Source organism: Diadema setosum, chromosome 2 (assembly GCF_964275005.1).
Source record: "Diadema setosum chromosome 2, eeDiaSeto1, whole genome shotgun sequence".
In the NCBI taxonomy this organism is placed as follows: Eukaryota; Metazoa; Echinodermata; class Echinoidea; order Diadematoida; family Diadematidae; genus Diadema; species Diadema setosum.
In genome coordinates this window covers 47,720,853-47,740,466 of record NC_092686.1, presented here as the reverse complement: position 1 = coordinate 47,740,466, position 19,614 = coordinate 47,720,853, and the positions used below count along the sequence as shown (strand labels likewise).

The 19,614-nt window shown below is 39.1% G+C and overlaps 1 long non-coding RNA gene across 2 annotated transcripts in view; it reads right to left on the bottom strand.

Annotated features, from left to right (window-relative positions):
* The window catches only part of LOC140246317 (uncharacterized), a 158,446-nt gene that overhangs the window by 77,586 nt on the left and 61,246 nt on the right, over positions 1–19,614 (bottom strand). For both annotated transcript variants that reach the window (XR_011902457.1, XR_011902456.1), the window contains exon 3: positions 12,128–12,286. This is a non-coding gene — a long non-coding RNA (uncharacterized lncRNA). The remainder of the gene's footprint in view (positions 1–12,127; positions 12,287–19,614) is intronic.

Here is a 19,614-nt window from a genome sequence, read left to right as displayed (position 1 = left end):
GACGAAATGTTTTTTAAGAATGGTATGCAATGTCCCATTCACCAAGCCTCTTTATTCAGAGGGGTTTGGTGTCCAACAGACCTTCCTCTAGTTTCTAAAAGAGGATATGAATTTCAGAGAACACGCAGCTCAATGGGATGCGATATACTCCTTCATTGTATACATCTATGGGGGGAATAGGCATGTGGTGTTACCACAAACATGCTTGCACGCATTCATGTTATTACAACCTCTTATTGGTTATCAGCAGGGGTGTCATGTTGCCCGTCTCTCCGCTGGGTTTCAATCTCCCTATTGGTTCAGGCACACATCCCCTCCTCCTGTTGTTGTCCAGTGCATTGTTGTGGTTTCACTGTATGCCCTCTTCATCATCGGCATGGTCGTCATCACCTAGTCCTACATGGCACTCATCACATACACCACCACTCCTGGCCAAAGATTCTCACTTCTCACGCCTCTAGTCCTCCATATACTCTATATCCCAGATATTTAACAAGTCCAATATTTCACAATCAGGTCTTCCCAACAATTTCTCGAGTTGTAAAATTAACGATCATGGAGTATAGCAATGGATGGAGAAATGTATGCTACATTCATGTTAGGATCAGAAATTAGTATTTGTGCACATGAAAATAGCACCTTACTCCCAAAATTCGCACAAATAAAAACCCTGTGAAATATATGGTATATACAGTTGGGAATACAAAATACATTGACAGTGGTCTTGTTCAACCCTGAAGATGTTTAACTCACTACACAAACAAAAACTTCAGGGATACATTTCTTAAACAGATGTCCCATTAAACAGTAGAACATCAAACCACCTCTGGTTAAAGGAAAGAAACAGAAATATATTTATACTACACTCAGATATACTTAACTTTAATAAGGCAAATATGAATAAATTTCAGTTCCATGCAGTAAGTCTACCAAATGATAAAACCTGACAGGCTGGCACAAAGACTATCCCAGAGCAGCCCCAGCTGGGCAGGCAAGCATGACTACTCTCTAATTGACTGTTTATGTGTAGAGTAAGGACATTTGGTCGATGATGAGATGAAATACACAGCAAACATTATAATGGGGACATTTCAAAAAGAGATACAGATTTTTATTCAACTCACACACCCCTACTGGAAAGCCCTAAGCACTATATACCTGCTTTAAACTTCACACACATTGTAGTATTCTCTATCTTCTTTGATCTCTACATTTGTTTTTTATCGTAACAAAAATAGTTCATGGAATAAAATATTAGTCATTAAAAAAGTAGGACGCTTTCACAAATTGAGAGACAGCCACATTGCCGAGGAAACCAGCAGTTGTTCATTGTTATGCTCATTAGTATTCTGTAGACAGTTATGTAATTTAGTGTCTGATCACTAATGAGATATCACACCTAATGTGTCTCAGAATTGGGGGGGGGGGGGTGTTTTGCTACTGAATATGAAGCCCAAACAAGGATGAGCCTTATAATCATCATGTTACAGGGAATAATCTTTCAACCCAAATTTGATTAGTAATCTTAGCAGATGAATAATATTTCAAATGGTATCCTGAACACTTCTATGAAAGTACAACTGCTATAAAGATGGTCTTGTAGCAGTGGTATGAAAAAATGCATAGCAAATTGCAATGTGATACCAGGAAAATTATTCCGCATAATGGAGAGTACACTTTACATCCATTACATGAATGCTATTGCTCAGTATTTTTCATGTTCAGGCTCATTTTGATTAATTCTGTGTGCGTGTGCTACATTCACAGGTCCCACTCATTTGACGGCTTGCCAACAGCACATATTCTGCTCCAAGGCACAACCGCACCCAATAAGCAGATTGACGAATCAAAATATGCCACAGTACATTGATAGCATCATACCCACAGCTTCTGTCATAGAATTTACATCACAACTAAGCTTGCAATTTTCTCCACAAGTTTGCTCAATGCATTTCAAGCATAATGCTTCTATGACTGCATTTATCTAAAACATTTTCTGAGGCAGAATCACAATCCTAAACGCGTTTGAGGTGTTTTCAGGGGTTAGATAAACGCAACCGGGTTTTCAAATGCGTTTAGAAAGGGCATTTTGAAACGCGTTTGAGACCACGACCGCCGTTCTGTGAGTAGATAAACGCAATGCTGTTTTGAAATGCATTTATATCTCAAGGTCAAATCCCAGCTGTTTCCGGTTGTGCTCTCTACCCATTATTTGTGTGTGACTGATGAGGCATGTTTGGTGGTATGCAGTTGACCTTTACTTCCCGGGTCAAACGGCGCAAAGCAGCTGCGCAGTGACAACACTCAATTGTGTTTGTATGATGGTTAGATAAACGCGGCACCCCCAGAATAGTGTTTCAAACCACGTTCGCAAACACCATTTCAAACACGTTTTGAAACGTGATTCTCTTTCTCAAGTTAGATAAATGCAGCCTATGAAAAAGATGAACAGCTTTAGAAAAATGAAAATCCACTAGAACTCATTCATGGATCTACATTGTGGCACATAAAGAGTTCATGAAAATCAAACAAAAAGAACAATAGATCTCTTGTTTGAATTAAACTTCAAATTGAATAGAAAGTGACAAGACTCTTGATATTTTACATAAATTTTCATTCATCTTTAAAAACTGTCATAACAGAGAATATTCATTGCCATGCCATGATGGTGTATCATTTGAAAGGGAAGTATGACTGTCTATTTGTGACCCCCCCCCCCCAAAAAAAAAAAAAAAAAAATCTGCTTGAATGATTTTTTTTTCTTCTTTTTTACGATGGAAAGAAACAAAATCACTGTAAGATCTAACTAGCTTATACTGAATGTCTGTTTTGTAACAAAATCCATATTTAACGAAACTTTCATATCAGTGCCAGAGTTCTCCAGGACTAGATCAACAATTAGGGGATTTTCCCTTGAAGTGATGCCAACAAGTGGACATAGATTGGCTAATGGTCGTCATTGATCTGCCAATCACAAGGCAGTGTGACAGTTTGTAACACAAACCATGGAGTGGGACCCCCTTCTACCAAGGAGAACTAATTGATGGTCAGCTGTGTTGCCAGACTGGAGCTGACCTCACTAAGTAAACAGTCTCAGAATCCTGATTCAACAATAAGATAAGATTGCTGGTGAAGAGAAACATTCAGTAACAAGACAACAAACTTTGGCAACTAGTCTTTGCTCCAGTCTGATCAAGTCAATCAAGTCCAGATAAAAATGTTGTTGTTGTTGCTGTTGCTGTTAAATTTAAAACCATTCATAACAAATAGTTTTTGAAGAACACTTGAAGGATCCACAGAGGCTTCTCTTGAAAGCATCTTGGCATTTGTAATTCTATCGGAAGTTCTCCCAGAAATATGTTATTGACTGCAACATGTGAAGGACTCATCCATATGCCCAGAGTTTTGCAAGGATGGAAAATGTCATGTGATGGAACATGCAGGGTAACTTTAGCAATAGTGAATGAAGCTGTTATCTTGCGACCAAATTTCCACTTTGATGTCACATACTGTCAGACAGATGACCTTTATGAGCTGAGACCAGATACATAATTCTTTATCATCAAGAAGAGCTGAAGTCAATGTTTTATACACCTTGAACAACACTAGAATATCTGGTTTCACGATATTATACAGGCAGCTTCAGCCCACCCACTATAAGGGAATAGCAATATCATTCCCTGTATAACCCACCAGGGAGATGAATTGTTCAAACACCTCATGAACTTCTTCACCATTATCTCCTCAGCTAGGTACATGTGGGCACATCCAGATCACTCACATGCCCTGGTTGTCATGGCAACCCAGGGCCTGGGGGATAATGCTGGCAATAATATCTCAATAATAGACCAGTGTCAGACAAGACATGGCCAGGCTGGGAATATGTGTAACCACTGAATAAACACGGCAGGAGGGTGAGGGAGAGAGACATGGGAGGGGGCCCTCGGGTGGTGAGAGATGAGGAATGATGCAGACAATATTGCCCTTTTAAAGGTGGTACTCATCCACACACAAAAACGAAGAAATGGGACATGATAATTGATAGAGTACATGGAAACACAAACACAGGGCTAGCATAATATACTGAGTGTACTGCAACACCGAAAATGTTGTTAGAAATAGTTGGAATACAAGAAACTCAATTATCATGACATTCTCAAAAAGTATAGTCAAGTGCAACTGAAATCCTTTAATATACTTCATTAGCTGAAAATATCTAATACAAGAAACTATTTTCTTTATTAATGTAACAAGAAATTTTATCCTCAGTTTGAAATGATTTGAAGGAACATGAGGACTAAAGATACCTAGAGTGGAATCAGGATTTTCTCAGGATATGCTGAATAAGTGGCATTTTGTGCAGATATCATGAGCCTCATTCAAAAGCAATATCACATTCACTTGACCCAGACAGCTCTCTTTCGTGGTCCCCTGAGGGCGCCACATTAGATGACTCAGTGACATTCATGTGTCTACTTCAATTTCTAATAACTCTTCGATTTGACCACACACAAAAAAAAATCACTAATCTGTAGCTGTTCCAGTTTTCCCTTAAATATCTCTGTCACTATTTCTATCTCTCGCTGTGACATAGTTTCCACTGATTTGCACATTTTTTATCACAGTTTTATCTATGCTTCATGTTAAACATAATTGTAAAACCTACTGGAAATCCACCAATGCCCTCAGATTACATTCTCATGTAAGCCACAATGTCTCTAGCTGTTTACACTGTGTGTCAGCAACATGTTATTTCTCCATCTCTGTTCCCATCTTGCTCCTCTGACCTGACCACCTAATCCTCTTTCTATCCATCTGTCCACATTCACTCATCATCTACGGACGACGAATCTTGATGAGGACATTCTCTCCAGTTGAGTCGGTATAGATCCCCTCCCCTCCATACCATGCCAAGCATCCATCCATCATTCATGTCATGTGACATGAGACCAGCCAGGATATCATCCATCCAGTCTTCCGGTCACAAACTGTCTCTACGGCAACAAACATCTCGCCTGATGCAAAGGAAAGGGCAACTGTCTGCCGGTTTTATCATTATCATATAAATGACATCTGTCGGTAATTGGCTGAACACATATGAGACAATTGACAGAGTTGTATCACCTCTAGTATGAAAGATAACATTTCTCCTGCCTACAAAAGAAAATATTCCGTTTATGGGGGGGGGGGGCAAAGATGTAATGCTCTGTTTAGACTAAAAGAGACTATGCTGTACCATTGACAAAATATAAATGCAGTTTATACCTGAAAACCAGATATCCCATAGCTCTTAATGTTAAAACACACAAACTTGACGACGAAAAATTGGAATTTGACCAGAGGTCATGGAATTATGCATAGACCAGTCTTTTACTGGGTTACAGTATTATAGCTATTTTAAAATGTACAAGGAAAAGTAGAAATTACGCGGTGCGTAATATATGTCCCCGCCGGAAGTAGCATTTAGTAGCAAAATGTACAATATAGGTAAAAAGATGAAGGTCAAAGGTCAAAGAAGTCAAAGGTCAAAATTCTACGTAGAAGTTTTGAAGCCCTCACCTAGTGCCATCACATAAAGCTAACGGAATCGAAATCGGGTTAGAAATGGCGAAGGAGTAGCATTTTGTAGCCAATGTACAATATAGGTAAAAAAAATCAAGGTCAAAGGTCAAAGAAGTCAAAGGTCAAAATTCTGTGTAGAAGTTTTGAAGCCCTCACCTAGTGCCATCACATAAAGCAAACGGAATCGAAATCGGGTTAGAAATGGCGAAGGAGTAGCATTTGGTAGCAAAATGTACAATACAGGTCAAAAATCAAGGTCAAAGGTCAAAGAAGTCAAAGGTCAAAATTCTGTGTAGAAGTTTTGAAGCCCTCACCTAGTGCCATCACTTAAAGCAAACGGAATTGTAATCGGGTTACAAATGGCGAAGGAGTAGCATTTTGTAGGCAATGTACAATATAGGTCAAAAATCAAGGTCAAAGGTCAAAGAAGTCAAAGGTCAAAATTCTGTGTAGAAGTTTTGAAGCCCTCACCTAGTGCCATCATATAAAGCAAACGGAATCAAAATCGGGTTAGGAATGGCGAAGGAGTAGCATTTTGAAGCAAAATGTACAATATAGGTCAAAGGTCAAGGTCAAAGGTCACAACTGAAATTCTGTATAGAAGTTTCAAAGCTCCCATGTAGTGCTATCATATAAAGCAAACAGAATCAAAATCGGGTTAGAAATGGCGAAGGAGTAGCATTTTGAACATTTTGATCACACACGGACGCACACAAGGACACACGGACACACGGACGGACGGACACACGGACGGACGGACACACGGACACACACACGTACGGAGCCCGTTTCATAGTCCCCTGCTCGAACTCGTTCGGCGGGGACAATAACCTTAAATGTAGGGGGAAAAAAAGAAGAAAAGAAAATGACTTCTGTAGTGACTGTCATTAGCTGCTTATTGGGATAACTTCTTTCAATCCATACAAATAATTTTATGTTAAACAATTCCCTATGAAAAGTAGGCCTATATTTCTTTTCTTGCATATCTGAAGATTTACAGGCATTTATATAACCAGTACCTTCTTTTCGAAAGCTCCTCTAATGTGTATATATCCCATATCATGCAACATGTCAAGTCAGTAGTTAAATCATCATAGTGTCTACACAGTTCTCCATCTCAAGTTTTTGTCCGATGCCAATCTTCCTGCTTTGCATTCTTCCCTTTCCTTCTCCCTCCCTCTATGTCACATGGTATTTTCTGTCTCCCAATTTCTCTTGTTCATCTTTCTTCACCTTTCCTTCCTTCCTTTCTCGCCCCCCCCCCCTCCCCCATCAGTACCTCTTTTTGCCATCACACTGTAGGTCAGCTTGCTCTTGAACTCGCTATGTTCAAAGCTTTAGAATTCCCCCCTACATTACATCCTGTGGCATACATACTAGTATGGATGATTGATGGCATGTAATAGCAGACATGAAGACCATCCTGGCATCCAGCGTACACTGGATCACCCTGCACAGGCTGAGGCAGAGTAAAGAATGCAAGGCACATTTTAGCTGGTAGAGAAATGTATGCGATCAATGGGTACTCTCCGGCTGGTTGGGAAGATTAATTGAACCAGGTGTTTTGTGTGCAGAAGGTTTCATGATTTAAGTTACAGATTGAAATTTTCTTGTGTTCATACTGTACAGAAAGAAAATTTCTACGTTCTGTAAAAAAGATAACACTGAATTAAACTGAATTGAACTTAATCAAACTGAAAGTCTTCTGTTGTATCATTTGTACATTCAAGTTGCATTATTTCAGCCCAAAATCAAATAGCATAATACATACACATTCTCCCATAGTTTACATACTTAAACAAGATATGTTCGTTAAAACAGCATTATGATACACCATTTGTTATTTCTGCATCCAGCCACCCATTGAGGACGGGCTAATTTTGCTACAACACGCATTTCCCATAGACACCTGCCGAGTATACTTGAGACGGGTTAATGAACACATTCCATTACCTTTTATGAATGACATGGTAATTAGTAAACATCCATCATTCTTGTCAGTTGCTGAAACTTCACTAAATCATTATAATGAATCTACAGCATTCATTCTTTTTCCCTCATCAATTTTCTCTCATATCTCTCATCTATTTCAGCCATCTACTTTGATAACAGAGAATTATCATTTTTATTATTCTGTTTATCCGTCTATATCTATCTTTCTATCTATGTATCTTTTCCTCTATCCATCATCTTTTCATATCTCTCATTTCCATATCTTTTCGTCTATCCATCGAGCTATCTTTCTATCCAGCTATCTGTCTAACAATCTATTTTTCTACCTCATCGAAATCGCCTAATGACAATCTGTACATCTATTCTAATACTATACATATTTTGATCGACATGTAACTTTAATAACATGATGAGTATGTCCTGAACTGGTATATAAGTCTATAAGCATAAGGTTATGAGTACTGTTCTATAATAGAATATTATCTGCCATTTGAAGAAGAGAAGCCGCTCCATGGGACAAATATTTGGACTTCTGTGACCTTTGAAGTGATTGCACTTGAGTACAATATAGTCAATGGCAATTGAGTTTGACCTTTCCTTTCGCCAACAAACTATTTAGGAGGCAGAATCCTGCTATATTACCCATACCTAGGCAGTTAATATCAGCAAACAGTTATTACTAAACAGACTTATAACTTTATTAAGGATGGCTCTCATGACTGCTATCAGGCAGAACTCTTCTATTACTGCCACTGCCACTAAACTGCATACAATGAGAATGGTATGAAGAAATAGCAGCTGTGAAAGGATTGTGGGATCAATCATGCTGTGTTCCTTTGTTTTTCGCTCAAGCAGTGCAACGAAGGAAGTCTCACAACGCATGAATCAGATATTAACTCCCTTTGAGTGATTGGCATTTTTCTGCATAGGCACCCTACACATAGACCCCACTTTGGACTTAATGACCCCTACTGGCTTGCGTAGCTTTAACTCACAGTTCACAATATGATAAAGAATTTTCTGCTAGAATTTTGCCTGGCTGAATACAAAGTAAGAATACTATTCAGAGCATTTTTTTCCAACACCCGAGAGGAGTGGATATTACAATTGAGGTAGCACACACTACAGGAATGTGAGTGGAAGTAGTTGAGGTAATTGTTCACCAAAATGGCCGACTAAATGCTTGGAGAGGCAATTTCCCTCACTATGAGTGGGGTCTTTTCTTTCCACTGAAGTGCACCATCTCATCCTTCAAAGGGCAGTGTTATAAAGCTTATAGACAGCCAAGCTCTGGAATACACAGCGGTAATATCAGACTCCCCTCCTCAGTATCTCATTGAAGATACTGAGGTCATGATGAGGTCTGAATAGCTGGACTCTCTCAATCACTCCTCACTCATACTCTTCCAAACAAACCAAAATGAGAGGGTGAGAAAAAAAAAACAAAAGAAACAAGAAACATGATGATGCATCAGTATCCTCATGAGCCCATTTGAATTCAGGGCCTCGTGGTAAAGAGATCAGAGACTGTGTTTAGGGACATCCCAGAGAAACAAGACTTCTGCATTTGATAATGTGATGACTGTTACACCAAACAAGATGGAGTAGTAATAGGTGATTACCACATCCATTCCAAGAGTTAAGAAGCAAAAAAAAAAAAAAAAAAAAAAAAAGTCCACGAGGGGGGGGGGGGGATGAGGTGTTTCAAGGGTCCATCAGAAATGTATCACAGAAAAGGAGCACATGAATACATAATGCAGACAACTATGAATAGACTTGTGATATATTTTTTAAAGCTATGAGAATAAAAGGAGTGTGAGAGGAGTAATTACATTCTTGAGACAGCTTTTCTCAGAATACAAGGAACAGAATATTAAAAACACTGAAGCAAGACAGAAAATAATCGAACGCCTACAAACTAAAACGCCTTTTGAACAATGCCTGTGGGAGAGGAAAAAATATCACAACCAAAGTAGTCTTCTGAAACAGTCACAGGAATAGACAATCACTGATAACAAAGAATACCACACAGAGATTAATGAGAGACAAATAACTTAAACTACTGACACTGTCAATCCAAACCATAGAAAGAGAAAGTTTTGATTTCAACGAGTGATCTAATGCACTGATGAATGAGACAGAAGACTAGAAAAATGAAACTGTGACTGAGATGAATGATGGTTGTCAGTAGAGTCACACCATTCCAGATAACTCCAGGACATTGACTGATAAACTTTCAAACTTTCCCTTCTTACTGTCTTCATACAATGTAAAGGGGAGTGAAGACTCTGTACAAATCACCCGGGAATTAAATCTCCTATTCCAGGAATTCCTTAAAGGCTAATGGTATTGATTATGTGTTCTAAGGAACTCAAGTGAACCATGAATACGCAGTCGATCAGGATGCAGGGATGTGTTTTTGTTTATTCACATTTCTTTGACAGAGAAAAACCTGCAAAGATCTACTAGTTCCATGGAATGTGAATGTTAGTGGCAAGTTTCACTTTAGCTAAATGGTTAGACAAACAAATACTTGGATGATACAGAAACAAATCTGTGTGTGCGTGTATCTGCGTATGTTTATCTCTCCCTCTATCCTATCATTCTATCTGTCTATCTATCTCTCCCTCTATCCTATCATTCTATCTGTCTATCTATCTATCCCTCTATCCTATCATTCTATCTGTCTATCTATCTCTCCCTCTATCCTATCATTCTATTTGTCTATCTATCTATCCCTCTATCCTATCATTCTATCTGTCTATCTATCTATCCCTCTATCCTATCATTCTATCTGTCTTTCTATCTCTCCCTCTATCCTATCATTCTATCTGTCTATCTATCTATCCATCCATTAATCCATCTCTCACTTGTTAGCCACAACTGATCAACATCTTACATGCCTTACTTATTATTTCATTACTAACCCTATATCCATGCATCACTAAACAGGGGTCGCACTTAACTTTTTTTTTAACTAGCCAGGCGGACTACTTAGAATCAATTTTGACACTAAAGCAATATTTTGGCTAGCCAGACGGACTAGTAACTTTAGAATTTTATGATTTTTAGCTAGTCCGACGTGATTTCGGGTGGCCAATGGCCAGCGGACCATCGCCAATTTCGAACCCTGCTAAACAATTCTCATACTGGACCAAAATGTGAATAGCTTATAATGAAATAGTGTGTGTAATGTCTCATGGTATACGCAAATCTTTGATTATACAAATAATGCAAATCTAATATCTATAAGATACTCTTTGAGATATGACTTTACTTGAGGACCATAAAGGCATTACAAATCTGTGCAATGTAAACCTACCTACTGACTACACACACAAGCACACTTAAATATGTAGGTCTAGATCAACTGGTTGCCTAAGGGTAAACTTCAATTCGTCCCTGGAACCTGTACAAACACATTTGAGGGCACGTCAGAGTCTACTGTATGAACTCATGCATAGATGACTGGCCATGAATAGCTCTCTTTTTAAGGAAATCGAGGTTTGACAAGCCGAAATTCTAATCAAAATTATTCATGACCCTTGAATCCCAGAGCAACTGTGCCACCAAAAATTTCCTTGAGCTGCAGCATCTGAAAAAAAAAGGGGGGGGGGAACCTATCCCTATAGGCACGATGCCGTCCCTACATAAAACACAAATTACACCTGCTAAAAAGTGCAGGCCTGGGAGCCAGCACTGATTATTTTCTCCTTTTCAGAAGCACGCCTCATTACATCCACATGGCCTCAGGTATGCACCTTTGTTCCTTCCTAACCTGTCAGTCTGTCTGACACAGCATGGTTTGTAGGCTAATAGGCGAGCCCACACAAAAGAAGGCATTCTTCCCTCAAATCTATTCTGTATGTCTTCACTTTGTTTTGTGGGGTTTTTTTCTTCTCCTTCACTTTTCTTCTTCTTCTTCTTTTTCTTATTCTTTTTCACCAGGAAGGATTCCCATATTGTTGCTGTGCACTGTAAGATACAGTACATTGCAGAACATATGTTACTATGACTTCTGACATTCCTTAAGTGCACTAACTTTTATATACCATAGGGAAAGTGCATGGGAAATGAAACCAAGATCCATACCTTAACAAATATAGCTGGAATTAACACAAGAACCATCATTATCACCATTTAAAATTTACAACTAATTCCAAGCTAACTTCATATGGTCCAATTATTTCATCTTGCCTTATTTTTCATGTTGTTTTTAATACAGAAATTATATCCCACTTTTGAATCACATTCACATTTTGTAAAGCAAGTTATTTTTGTGGCATGAAATTTTTGCGAATTGTCACTAGCATCCATGCATACAATGATAGACAAGAACTTTCGCATGCATTTAGTTTTTGTAAAATCTTGGCTCTCGCGAAATTCACATGATCAAAATGACTGCGAAAATTTCTGGTTCTACAGTATTGGGATTGTGTAATTCTTTGGAGTATGGAACACCAAGACTAACCCCCCAGACCAAACAAGTCTTTCCCTGACCTCACCCGTGGGAATCTGAGGACACCATCATTACACGCCCCACTGGGCTCCCCCCACTGGGCTCCCAGCTCACCTCCTGTCAGTGGAGAACACAGGGAGATGTGACCCTTACCTCACACGTTGCTATGCCAACCGGAACTGATGCTGATGTTGATGGCAGACTGATGCAGGTCTCCAGCCCAGGATCCTTGTCACTCCCAGCGATGTACAGAACAAACAGACCGCTAGAAAGTCTCCGCTCTCTTCCTACTGATACCAAAATCAGTCACACCTGTAAATAAAGGGAAGAAATACAACACCAGGTCAAATACTGATTGGAGATGAAACAGAGTTGGTTATCTCTCTAGTGAGAAGGATGTTCTCTCTGACAAGTTTAAGTTAGAACCACAAGAGGGCGGAATCAGCAAACACGTATCATTTTTTAATCAAGAAGATGAAGTGAAATCTATGCTTACACTGGCAGAAGAGCATACACTTTCGAGTGTGTACAGGAGAGAAGAAGTGTTACAGAAAGAATACACAATTATGTAGTTTCAAAGTGCTGTGGAAAAAAAAAACAGATACTGAGAACTAATGACCTCTTATGTAGATGGTACGGGAATTAATTGACCCAAATACTGAACAAGATAAAGAAATAAAAAATCAATCATTATCTGTGATGCCAAGCGTGGCATCATGGCCTGGATACAAGTCAAAATATTGCATTTGGTCATTTTTCCCCTTGTCTTATACAAGTGCATGTGATTTACACAGCAAAATAGCACAAATTGGATTGAAAGTGATATACTCATGCCGTGCACTTTGTAATTGCCTTCTCATAAACAACACTGGACTTGTATTGTACACCATGGTCCTATATACTGAAGTTTGTTTCTCTACTTTGAATATGATCCATAGATAGATAGATCTACCTTGAACCATTAAAAACTGTCCAAAGACAAATATGGAAATACTGTTGACTGAGTATGTGACTTGTTTCGTACAAAATTAAAATCTAAAAGTAATAGCAAAGAATCAAACTGAATTTCTATTTGGCAAAGGAATAGCTGAATAAAGTCATTCATCTTCTACATTTATCTACCTGACCTAATTGAATAATACGAGGGGTGGATGAAGAATCACATGAAACCTGACACAGGTTTCACAGCCTTGCTCTAGGTGGCCAAGACATTAGCCCTTACATGTACAGAGTACCAGGATAAGTTGCAACAGACCATCAAAGATTAGACGTGGTAAGTAGTCATGGAGCAAATCAGCTGCAGGTCTGAGATGATCTAGTCTTGATATGACATGGATAGGTCATAGACCCTCTTCAGGATTCCCTCATTTACCAGCAACTTTTGACAAAGTCTCTGTCTTGGAAAGTAGAATGACCAACTGCCCTTTGGCAAATCATGAAGTGAATGAACCACAATAATAATGATAACAGACATCCTACCTCCCCCCACCCCCCAAAAAAAAGACAGAAAGAAAGAAAAAAATGTCTGAAGAAGGTACTTGTGGCGGACACTACAAAAAGCCAACCTGATCGCCACTTAGGAAATGTCACTCCTTTAATTAAACTGTCTGGCTCGAGGACGCATATCCGGTTTCAGGTAAACCACTATTGCATTGGCACAATGTAAAAAAATGATATTGTGCAAGTCATAATCAATTGTGGTCAAAACTAAACTTTTTTTTTTTCCTGTTTGGTTTCTTATGTTTTCACAGATAAAGATGAACGAAGTCACTTGTGCAGATGTTAATCCTATGTTTGATGCAATAGATGAGTGGAGCGACACACAATAAGCCAGATTGGAGTTACAAGGAGAGTGCCACCATGACAAAATATTGACATAATTTCATCAAGGCTGCGGCAAATCTTTGGTGTAAACACACACATTGCGGCCGAGTACCGCATTTGGGGCCCTGGCCTGGCAGTGTAAACGGGATTTTACAAAGAGAAAGAGGGAAGTAATGAGCAATGCCATGGACAACACCTGAATGGTTTATTTACAATTTTTAAGATTTAAGGGGAAAAAACATACGCAAGTTGGATCATGTATTGTATGTGACATTTATTTTGTACACCTGAATGTTTAAGTGAATAAAATTTCTTCGTGAAAAAAAAAAAAAGGTGGATCATGTAAGTGAGTGATAACTAGCTTTACTAACTAGCTTTACTAAATAGCCTTACTAACTAGCTTTACAACTGTTTTGTTTCGGTGGCTTAAAATTTGGGGTCATTTGACCAATTCCTAATTGCAAACTGGTCTGTAATAGAGTGATGTTCTCCACTAGCATGACAAAAACGTGGCTTTATTCTGCAATGTTTATTTTCATGGCAACTTCTTCTTCCTCTCTAGCTGGAATGTAACATGTTTTTGAACAATGGATCGATGTTTTTGAACTCTAGAAATATGTTTTGATTTAACAAGGAAGACCTGGTAAAACATTTGACTTGACAAGATTCCAGGTTGCATGTGTCTGTTCCTCAAAGAAGGAAATATTTGCTATTTCCCCTTGTTGTAATAAAAAAAACCAAACCAATCAGATGCCATGCCAAGAACAAGCTAGGATTTTAGCATATAATATCAAACTACTTCCTATAAGAAGATTTTGTGCCCAACAGGGCTTTTCAGCAATCACTATACATTCTGAAACTCTGTACCCAGTATTACCAATTAATAGATTTTCAAATGCGTAAGTCCGAAAATCATCTGGAAATGTCCTTTAAAGGACAAGTTCACCTTCATTAACATAAGGATTGAGAGAATGTAGTAATATTAGTAGAACACATCATTGAAAGTTTGAGGAAAATCGGACAATCCGTTCAAAAGTTATGAATTTTTAAAGTTTTTGTGCAGTCACTGCTGGATGAGAAGACTACTGCAGTGTATGATGTCACATGCGTACAATATAAGGAAAATATAAAGAGAATTTCACAAAATTTCATCTTTTGAAAAAAGTACACTTTCCCTTGACTCGTTAGTGACATATGTTATGGGTAATATTATTCCCATTGCCTTTAAGAAAGAGGCAAGTCAGTGAAAAAAGTGAAGATATGTTGAATTTTCTTTACATTTTCTTTATACTGTTGTACTCATATGACATCACGAGCCTTAGTAGTCTCCTCATCCAGCGGTTCCAACACAAAAATTTTAAAAATTCATAACTTTTGCATCGATAGTCCAATTTTCCTCAAACTTTCATTGATGTGTTCTACTAATATTGCTGCATTCTCTCAATCCTTATGTTTATGAAGGTGAACTTGTCCTTTAATACAGAGTCTGCATTGGGAGACGATGTTCCGTTCTGTTTCACTACAAGTGGACCATAATCCCTCCCTATCGTCGCTATGAATGCTGCCCTGTCGTGCTATCAATGCTGGCCTGTCGTGCTCTGAATTGTTTGCAGTGTTGGCAGAGCACGACTCTCCACTCTACTTGTAACCCCATTCATCGAACCTGTCTACACACTGGTTGTACAATAAGGGAAGAGACACCAGCCTTTGTGGGTGTTGGATTGGAACGAATTTGAGTCGCCTGCAAATAAAGGCCAACATTGTACATGGCATTGCGCTCTTTGTGAATACCCGGCAAGCCTAGCCTCGGTTCTCCATGCCAAACAGACTCCAACCCAGTGGCAGGCAACAGTCTCTACATCGATGAAGCATTATTTTGTCGAAACGGGAGAACAGAACTGCGTACACAACAATATATAGGTGCAGTTTATACTGCATTTTGTCTATTCATAGCCTATGATTCGTATGAATGCTGATGTGTTCTCATCCCTGTTTGCCATCTCAGGCACAACAAAAAGGGGCTAGTTCTGTCATTATTGTACAGCATCACAACACCTCTGGTACTAATCTAATGATTCTAGCACATGAATGAGATAGACATGATCTCTCATAAAAGGAAGCTAAAATCATAAATAAGGCTGATAGGTTTTCATTTTCCAAATGAAACAAGAGACCCGCGGGTCTAGCGCTCACCTGAGTATCGCAAGTTCACCTTTCACGCAGTCACTAATCTAAATTATTCACAGCTCTACTAAAATTTGACCAGGCTTCTCAAGTAGAAGATGAAAATGTACAATAAGGGCCGAAATTTTAAAGATTCCTTAATTTGGGGGGATTGGGGGCCCCCTGGGGCCTCTGGGTGGGGCATGGTGCCCATTTTGATAAATTGAGATCCTGACCCCCTAGGGATGCTACCTGCCAAGTTTGACAAAAATCCATCATGAGGTTTTCAGGAAGAAGATGAAAATGTACAATTCAGGCCCCCATTTGGACCTTCCCAACCCCCACCCCTGGATTTGCTATGAACAAACTTGAAACTACAGTCATTAATGTACTCACTCATAGTATTATCTTAGCTCTATAACTTCTGATTCTAGAGAAGATTTTTAAAGATTCCTTCATTTTGGGGGTTTGGCCCCCCCCCCCCCCCCCCCCCCCCGGGGCCCCTGGGTGGGGCATGGTGCCCATTTTAACAAATTGAGATCCTAACCCCCTAGGATGCTACCTGCCAAGTTTGGTGAAAATTGGTCATGGGGTTCTCAAGAAGAAGATGAAAATGTATAATTTAGGCCCCATTAGGACCCTTCCCACCCCCCTCCCCTGGGTCCCAAGGGGGCACCCTGATTCTGCCATGAACAAACTTGAAACTACAGTCATCAATGTACTAACTCATAGTATTAACTTAGCTCTGTCACTTCTGGTTCTAGAGAAGAAGATTTTTACAGATTCCTTAATTTTGGGGGTTTTGGCCCCCTGGGGGCCCCCTGGTGGGGCATGGTGCCCATTTTAACAAATTGAGTTCCTAACCCCCTAGGGATGCTACCTGCCAAGTTTGATGAAAATCGGTCGTGGGTTTTCAAGAAGAAGATAAAAATGTAAAAGTTTACGCACGCCGGACGACGGACGATGCACGACGGACGACGCACGACGCACGACGCACGACGCACGACGGACGCCGGACGAAGGGCGATCGCAATAGCTCACTTGAGCCTTTGGCTCAGGTGAGCTAAAGACAAGAATGTCATGTGAACTGAACAAATGAGCTGTTCTATCAGAACGCTTTGTCACTGTACACTGTCTGCTCCTGTTTACACCACTGGGGATTTTTTTTTTTGTTCTCCAGCATACTCATGGCAAAGGAATGTTACAATTATATCACATATTAGCTGCTGGAGGTTTGCTTTTCACATATGATAAATGAGCTCTCCATGAAAGCAAATACTTGCAGTCGAGGTTGGCTTCCATTGTTATGATTGGTAGTTTTTAGATTTAGCGAGAACTCACAAGAAAGCGTGTCATTTCTAAAAGGTTACAAGCACAATAGAAGCTGTATGAATACAAACTGCATGGTTGCATGAAATCAACATATCGTTTCTGGCAGAAAAAAAATAAAGGGAAATGGCTCCAGAAATATGCAAAGGGAAACGCTGATGTATGGTTTGGATTGACATTGCAAACTGAGAATTGAGACGGCAGGATTTCAAAACACACAAGGCTGTTTTGACTGGCCCTGTACAGGAAGGACAAAATAATATATAAAAGTTTTTGCCATGTTAATGATATCCAGGTACTTCTACATATTGTGGGCGCTCTGTTGACAAAAACTACAAGTCCCTTGGCTTTTATAAAAAAAGTACAACATATTAGAGTCGTACATTCGTGCTCTGCTATAAATGTGTAGCTCAAGCTAGCGTACCAGGACATATGCATGCAGCTACATTCTGCTGGCAGACTGTTCAATCAGAGTGTAGTTTTGTCTCCCTCCAATACTAGTATGCACTAGATGTATTATATAAAAATGATCTACAAATCTGATGTTCTCATTGCCTCATTCACAGAAATAATACTGTACGGACGTTTTGTCAATAGCAAGTACACATCCCCTCCCCCCCCCCAAAAAAAAAAAAAAAATTCAAGAGAACTAAGTTGCACTTTGAAGATAGCTTCCAATGATTAAGTTTGGATTTACACCTTTGTATGTCAAGAAAATTAGTTTCTCTTCAAGTGAGTCAAATTTCTTGTTAAGATCCCCTTGATATCCATACTTGATTTTATCGTCTATTAGCTATTAAACTAAATGTTGACATTAATAACTGCACTGTTTGCTGACGTGTTGGCAATGACCACTACAGAATATTCTTTAACTCAGTACACAGGATATAGATGTAGCAAAACCACAAATAACCATTTTCAGTTCTGCCATGAGATCATTTCAGAGAAAGAGTGATACACCACATACCACACTTCCTGCAAATTATGAGATCAAGGGTTTTGGAGGTTTTTATTTATTATTTCATTTTCTTTTACCGCCCACGAACACTAAACACTAATTGATATTGCTAACATCAGCTACTGTAGGCTTCCTGGAAATACATTAAAACCTGCTATAGCGTGGCCACCAAAGAGAAATGAAAAAGTGGCCATTATAGACAGGTGACCGCTACAGAAAGGTTCTTTAACATGCCTTTTCGCTGAGAGGGAATTGTTATTAGTGGCTGTATATGGCAGGTGGCTGCTAAGACAGGTTCGACTGCTTTTTTATTATTTACTCATCATCTATAACTTGGTGTAATCAAGCATTATATCTTTCTCCATAAAGTGTGAATATATTTTTTAAAAACAAACATTGTCATTCATGATACATTATAGCTCATGCCGTAAATGGTAAGTTGCATGACATTGAAAAGCTTGTTAATGAATCCCGTATCCAGTGACGCTGGTACACTGCGCTGACAGAGGGATTGTATAGAACAACACTATTACCTGCAGCAATTAATAAAAAAAAAATAAAATAAATGAATAAAATATTACTCCACATTGTCTGAATGAAGACTTTCATGTTAGACTCTGCATGCTGATGCCTGAAATACATGTATGTGTACACACAATGTACATCCATCTGACACTATGTGGATTATTACATGCGGCAGAAACTTATGCCATTATGGTAGCGGAAATGACTGAAAAACTGTTTTGCAGTAGGCAATGATTACAAAAGGAAAGAAATCTGGTCATTGCATGTGGTAGAATGAGGTAGAACCTATCCAAATGATGACATAGGGATTACTATCACATTGGTATTACTAATACCTAGATCAAACGGTAGAATGTCTCAAGAATACAACGAACATTCTCTATACACATACCATGCCAGGCATGACAAAAGCTACACCGTGTACACTGTATTTCTTCCACTTGTCCCAAGGGACATTTGGGCAAGGGTGCCACACTTTAAAAAGGCAAGAGACAATTGATTTCACTTGCCCAACAGTGAAATCAAGTTTTTCTACCAGAGAGAGCAATTGCCTTCATGGCATCTTGCACTGTACTTTACTACCACTCACACCACTGGTTAAGACTTGTTAGATGCTACTCTGTATTAATCAATTAATGCGGTCAGTCTGAACTGATAACAATAATTGTATTACTGACTTATCACCGATTTACGATAAGCGGAAGGTATTACACACAGGGATACAACATGATCACGGGAAGGAAGGCAAACACAAAGAACACATGTGTACCAGCTTTTTACAAGTATTTGTGTGTGGATAGAGAAAAAGGGAGATGCAGAATTAAGAGAGAGGTAACTAAAA